This window comes from Pseudophryne corroboree, chromosome 1, assembly GCF_028390025.1.
Source record: "Pseudophryne corroboree isolate aPseCor3 chromosome 1, aPseCor3.hap2, whole genome shotgun sequence".
Taxonomy (NCBI): Eukaryota; Metazoa; Chordata; class Amphibia; order Anura; family Myobatrachidae; genus Pseudophryne; species Pseudophryne corroboree.
This window is the reverse complement of record NC_086444.1, coordinates 893,293,954-893,299,953: the sequence shown is the minus strand read 5'-3', so window position 1 is coordinate 893,299,953 and position 6,000 is coordinate 893,293,954. Positions and strand designations below refer to the sequence as shown.

Genomic DNA, 6,000 nt, shown 5'->3' with positions numbered 1-6,000 from the left:
GCACGTTTTGCATCTTTTTCACTACATGTTTATTGTGAGTGGGGGTTTGGGGATACCCTTATGGACAGCCCTCTCCCCAATCTACTGAGGGGGCAGCATTGACAAACCCTGCGAAGAAAGGGATGACCCCGAGCCTTGCAGCTGAGAGAAGCCTGAAGACCCTTGTCCCCTAAGGGGACTTTTGACTCCAGAGGTTGGAGATTCAATGGATTCCTCTCAATTTTAGCAAGTGGGGACCTTAACATTCTTTTTTCCACTCATTGGGCCTTATAGCTCCAAGGGAATTATGAGTAATGGGATTCTTCTCCATTTTTACCAAAGATCTAAGCACCCAGCACAGTCTTTGCACTGTATGTTTGAATTGGAGCAGGCAATTCAGGTTTAAAACTTTGGGGTGAGATGGTGGTGCCAATGGTGCTACCATAATAGTCACATGCTTTGGGTGCTGTGGCTACTCTCTGACACATCTGTATGATATGTAGGGAGAGGCTTCCACTGTACTGAGCAAGGATTTTATGAGAGGTGGATGAAGAAGGGTGGTTTTATACTTGTGCAGTATCAATGAGTTCACAGATTGATGGCCTGGTGGGTGTTGTGAGAGTCAGTCTGTAGGGTGTGCTGATTGTGTAAAGGTATATACACCAGCACTGGCTGTCTTATGAAAAAGGCATACAGAATGGCTTATAGATTATATAACATGTTTATTAATAACATAAAATAAAATCATATATATATATATATATATATATATGTATATGTGTATCTCAAAAAAACCAAGATAAGAAATTCACGTTGATCTGTGCTTGTTAAATTGTATTGCCACAGTTATATCGAAAGGCTGACTAGGACTGGAAATAACTAATCCTGTATGCTGGATGGAGGATATACCGGATATTGAAATGAGGAAAGCAATGTCCCATTAAGGATGTTGGTTTACCGGTGTGCCAGTTGTGGATGGTGCAGTCCCCTTATTCCTACACCAGCTGCTGTTGATAGTGCACCTGAAAATCTACTTATCTACTTGTGTGCTGACTGTGTGACTGTGTTGTAGGAAGGCACAAATTTCTAACTTTCATGGGGGCATCGAACACCCTAGCACTGGGCCTGCATTCTCTCATTCCCTCTCTCACCCTTTGGAAACTCTAACCACCTACTTCCATCTTTCACCCCTGCACCTCTTAAGTACTCCTTCCTTTTGTCACCACTGCATTGCTCACTCCTTCATCTTTCTCCTAACCTCTTGCATCTCTTACTCACTGCTTCCTTTTCTCTTCCCCTGTACCTCTTAAGGTGCATTCACACTTGCCGATAAAATGAACGACGTTGCTCATTTTCTCCCTTCATGAGAGACGTCCTTCACTTTCTCTTCAAGTGTGTATGCTGGCGACGACGGCCGATGCATGGCATTGTGGGTCATTAATGACCCTTGGTGTCAGCAGTGTATGCGTCCAGGAGCTGCATGCACAGCCGGCCTCTGTGTGACGTCACTGAACAATATGAACGGTCATATTGCTCAGTGTGTATGGACGGCCGCCGACCGCCCGGCATGTGAGGGGAAACACTAGACAACGTCGCTCATAGAGCAACGTCATCTAGTGTGTATACAGATTTATCCTACTTCTCTCTTTTTAACCTCCTGCAACTCTTACTCCCTACTTCCATCTCTCACCCCTGTGGAATGACAGAGGCACACATGGTCATGACTGCTTTGCTACTTTACATTGATCAATCTGATGTGGTTTGTTTATATATCTGTGAGCGATTGGGGCTGAATCTGTATAAAATGCTCTGATGCAGTGGCAGCAACTACAGGTATCTCTCATGCTGTTGTGCTTCATCTGTGACTTTGTATTATTTAAAACTAATTCCTGTATAACTCTGAGTGGTGTTTTGCTGCTTATGCGATACAAATAAAATGCAACATTTAAAGAAAACTACAAAACACCACACCTCTCAGAGCATCTTAGTCACATTGGTTGGCTTGCATCGTATGGTATATAAACACTAAGGGGTCAATCCTTACAAAAGGTGCAACATGTCAGCAACAGCATCTGAGCTCGCACCCCTGGTGGCCCCTTTAAGTGCTTGACTTATAGATATTTGCTCTCAGCCCTGTGTGGCTGTGAACAAAACATCTGCAAGTCAGAGGTACCATAAGTGCGGCATCGAACTGCATTTACTCACCCCTGTGAGAACACAACAGAGTGTAGGACTGACCACAAAGTGTATGAGGACACGTCTATATGACTCTGAATTGCATGTACAGATGTAGCCACGCTCAACGTGGCTTAGCCATGGCAATATGTGCAGCCTGGCGCCCCTAGTGCACCCGTGCCTGGAAACGCCTTGCAATTGCCACTCAATACATTCTCAAAGGGTCATGGGCACACCTAAGATGGACCACATGCCAGGTGTGCACGTGGTCGTGGCAAACGAGGTGCATTCACACCTAGATGCAGCCACGATAGTGTGAATGCACTGAGCTACACAGACTGTCCAGTGCTACAAAAATGCAACAGTATATATTATGTAGCTTTATTTTAATGTTAAACTGGATACACACTATAAGATTATCTGTCCAGTGTTTCTGATTGGATAGAAAATCTGGTAATGTATGTGAGCAAATGACAATCAACCATTTGTTCCCAAACATTGGAAAACAGACAAAAATTTGAATTGATCCATTTGATTTAACCAATTTATCTGAACAACCCTTTTTGCCCATTTTCTGGATTTTTGGGTGCAAATGGACGATTTTCGTTTCACCCAGAAAGATTGGACAAATAATCTTAAGCCCTCTACACACTTGCCAATGCATTCAATTTGGACGACGATCGATCTGAATGATGATCGATCATCGTCCAAATTGACTTGCATTGCAAAGCGACAGAGAACCAAAGATGAACGTCTGCGGGGCCACGCATCGTTCATCATTGGTGCATAGTACACACTAAGCGATATGAACAATTTCTCATTCATTACTGAACGAGATCGTTCATATCTCCAGCACACATCGGCTAGTGTACAATTTTAGTCTCATTGATATTTTTACATTTTATCCTAACTCAGAAGTATAAAAAAAGCCAAAAATTTTAAATTAAATGTTACTTTATATTACTTTGCTACTGTATCTATTTATATTTTTCTATTGAGATGCATTTGAATAAAGAGGAAGTATATGAATCCAGAACCTACAGTAATTAAAGACAGCTGACAGATACCTGTTTCTCATCAGTCACCCAAGTTTATCCATACTAATTTAATTACTATTAAAATCTTTCTGAATTAATTTAAAACCTGTGACCTTGTTATTAAACCATCTGTCTTCAAATAAAAAAAAAGGTTACATTGTTTTACTTGCCTGACATGATTGCTCGAGAAAACAAAATGCAGAAGCATGTCACATTTTTCTTATCAGACATTTTTATGACACCATTGATTGAAGGTGTCAAAAGCTGAGTGTGGTATTACACTTCTGCTTGCATATAACAACAGCTGGTGTGTAAGAGAAAAAAAAAAGAAAAAGGGTCCCAAATGTGTAGTGACAGATTTTGCTAATCCTTCAGGAGTTTTTAATAAATCACTCTGGTGTGAGAGGAATGCAGCTGATCTCTGAATTAGCCACTGTTGGAATAGATCCATGTGTTACATCCCACTATCTGGATGACATCACAACAGCTTCTAGTCCTTGAGAGTCCTGAGGGTGATCAGCTGAAGGAATTGGCTGCTTCTGCCAATCATAATACTGCAAAGATGCTTGCCGTTCCAGTTCAGATGATAAGACAGAGCAGCGAGGAGAGCACTGACTATAGCAGCCCATCAAGACGTACAGTAGCAAGGGGAGAGGCAGTCAGCAGCTGGTGTTCGTGAGATTAAATAGTTTTCATAGCAATGTTTTGTGTGTGCTGTTCCCTGAATTCTCCCTGGTGAAATCCTCATGTCCAAGAAGGAAGGTGCATTTTATAGTGCTTCGCACAGAGGTGTGAATCATTCCAGCTGGCTGCATGGCTAGAAAACGGCACACAGTGACTGCATGTATGTCTATTCCTGCTGGTATATAACAGAGGGGGCTCTGCTGTAAGGAGTTCAGTTTCTTTGCTGGCTGACTTGGCTACTGATTCAGCAGATGGTGAGACCTGACAGGTAACCCTAACTCCTCTGTTCCCGGTTACGTGTTCCTGTGGAGGCTGCAAAGCATCTAGCGAAGAAGAAGAGACGGACGTTGTTTTTTCAGGTTAGTCATAGTTGTAAAGTGCTCACAACTGTGATGTTCATATATAAGTATACCCAAGGTTCTAAACGCATAGTATGTGCTTGTATTACTACTTACAGTAAATTATACTTGCCATAACAAATACGGTATACTAACAATAACGAAGAGACCAGCACTGGTGCTGAGGTGTTCTGTCAATTGCTGTGGCTTCTGCATAAGTGTTACTAGTGTGACATGCTATTATCTTCCTTCTTATAGTACAGTATATAGTATTTCTAAATAACTCCATATTTCGTTGCAAATGTCTCCCTGGCTTGCCAGCTTTATCAGGTGCCTGACAATTTCATGGAACTTAATGAATGAAGAATAATTGCAAACCATTTTCTGCCAATTACTCAATAGAATATTTCTCCAGCATCTTTTTGCATTGGATGTTTCTTCATTTCTTCATTCATTGATCCTGTATTTATAAAAAAAAATTATGTATGTGTGTGTGTGTGTGTGTATGTATGTATGTATGTATGTATGTATGTATGTATGTATGTATGTATATATGTGTATTAGTCTTATTTGATCAGATTAAGATTGATTGCAGAGCTATTTATACAGTATGTGTAAACACCAGGCAATCTGTATTCAAACTATTGATCAGTCGTGTACATTGGTCCATGTTTGTTACCATGTGCAGCTGGATGTTCTTTGAGATAGAAATGTGTTTTCTCTGTTTCATGCCATAGCAATAACTCACATTGGGCCAACACTGATTTCACACTCGCCCCAGATGTCCCAACTTTATAGAGAGTTTAACTAAAGTAAATGACGCCATAGTTCAGCATTGGTCACAGTGGTGAGTGCATCATGTATCATACTTTTCCATACTGGATAAACAGTTAATCAAAATTGTACAGAAATCAATATATTTCCTTATTGTATTGATTATATGTAGTAAGGGGTACAACAAACTGATTTTGATATATAAACATGTGTGGGCTATCATATGCATTCATTTTAATCTCTTTTAAGATGGAAGGTTTTCATTCCACGTCCACGTGAATTGCTAAGTTTGCATATAAATGTATCATGTATTATTCCATGCATTCCCCTTGCTGGGATGTATGTTAGTTGCTTTGGCCCGATTGTTTTGAATACATCTCTTTAAGACACTGATGCTTACCAAGTGATGCAACACATGAAATACTTGCTGTGACACTTGTTTCAAAATGTACTGTAGTTATACAAATTGTAGAAGTGCTGTACAGTATACAACTGTACATGTTATGATATGACTCACAAAAGTTACATTCACTTTCTCCATCTGACTTATTTTCATTTTGCCATTGGTTACATAAAATGCATCTTAGTCAAAATGGACAAAGTGAAAATATATTTCTTTGCAATAAATAAAGTATATTGCAACATACATAGATGAAGATTTACCTAAAATTAATATAAATGATTAATTACATTACCAATTAACTGGCAGCTTTCTCATTTGGAATACCTCTGATTGTTTAAGTGATGTACTGAACATACTGATACATTCTTTACTATGCCTACCTTAGCCAATGATGTACAATCATTACTATTACTGAGCTGTATAGTATTTAAATTTAAAATATAAAGTGTTTTATACACTTATATACATACAGATGCTGTGAATTACCCAGTGATAGTTCATCAGTAATTGCATAAGGAAAAATGTAATTTATCTGCATTAATAGTGCTGGAGGAGCTTTTAAACCCCTCAGGAGATGAAGTGGTTAAGGTAAGGTTGACCTTGTTCAGGA

General features: G+C 39.7%; 1 protein-coding gene across 3 annotated transcripts in view; it reads left to right on the top strand.

Moving 5' to 3' along the window:
- The first annotated feature begins 3,563 nt into the window (after positions 1–3,563).
- LOC134916434 (bifunctional heparan sulfate N-deacetylase/N-sulfotransferase 4-like) overlaps positions 3,564–6,000 on the top strand; it is a 624,652-nt gene continuing 622,215 nt past the window's right edge. The window contains exon 1 of one of the 3 annotated variants that reach the window (XM_063920213.1): positions 3,564–4,234. The gene's annotated coding sequence lies outside the window, so the exon portion shown is untranslated. The remainder of the gene's footprint in view (positions 4,235–6,000) is intronic. The other 2 variants (XM_063920212.1, XR_010177405.1) reach the window with 2 other exon arrangements.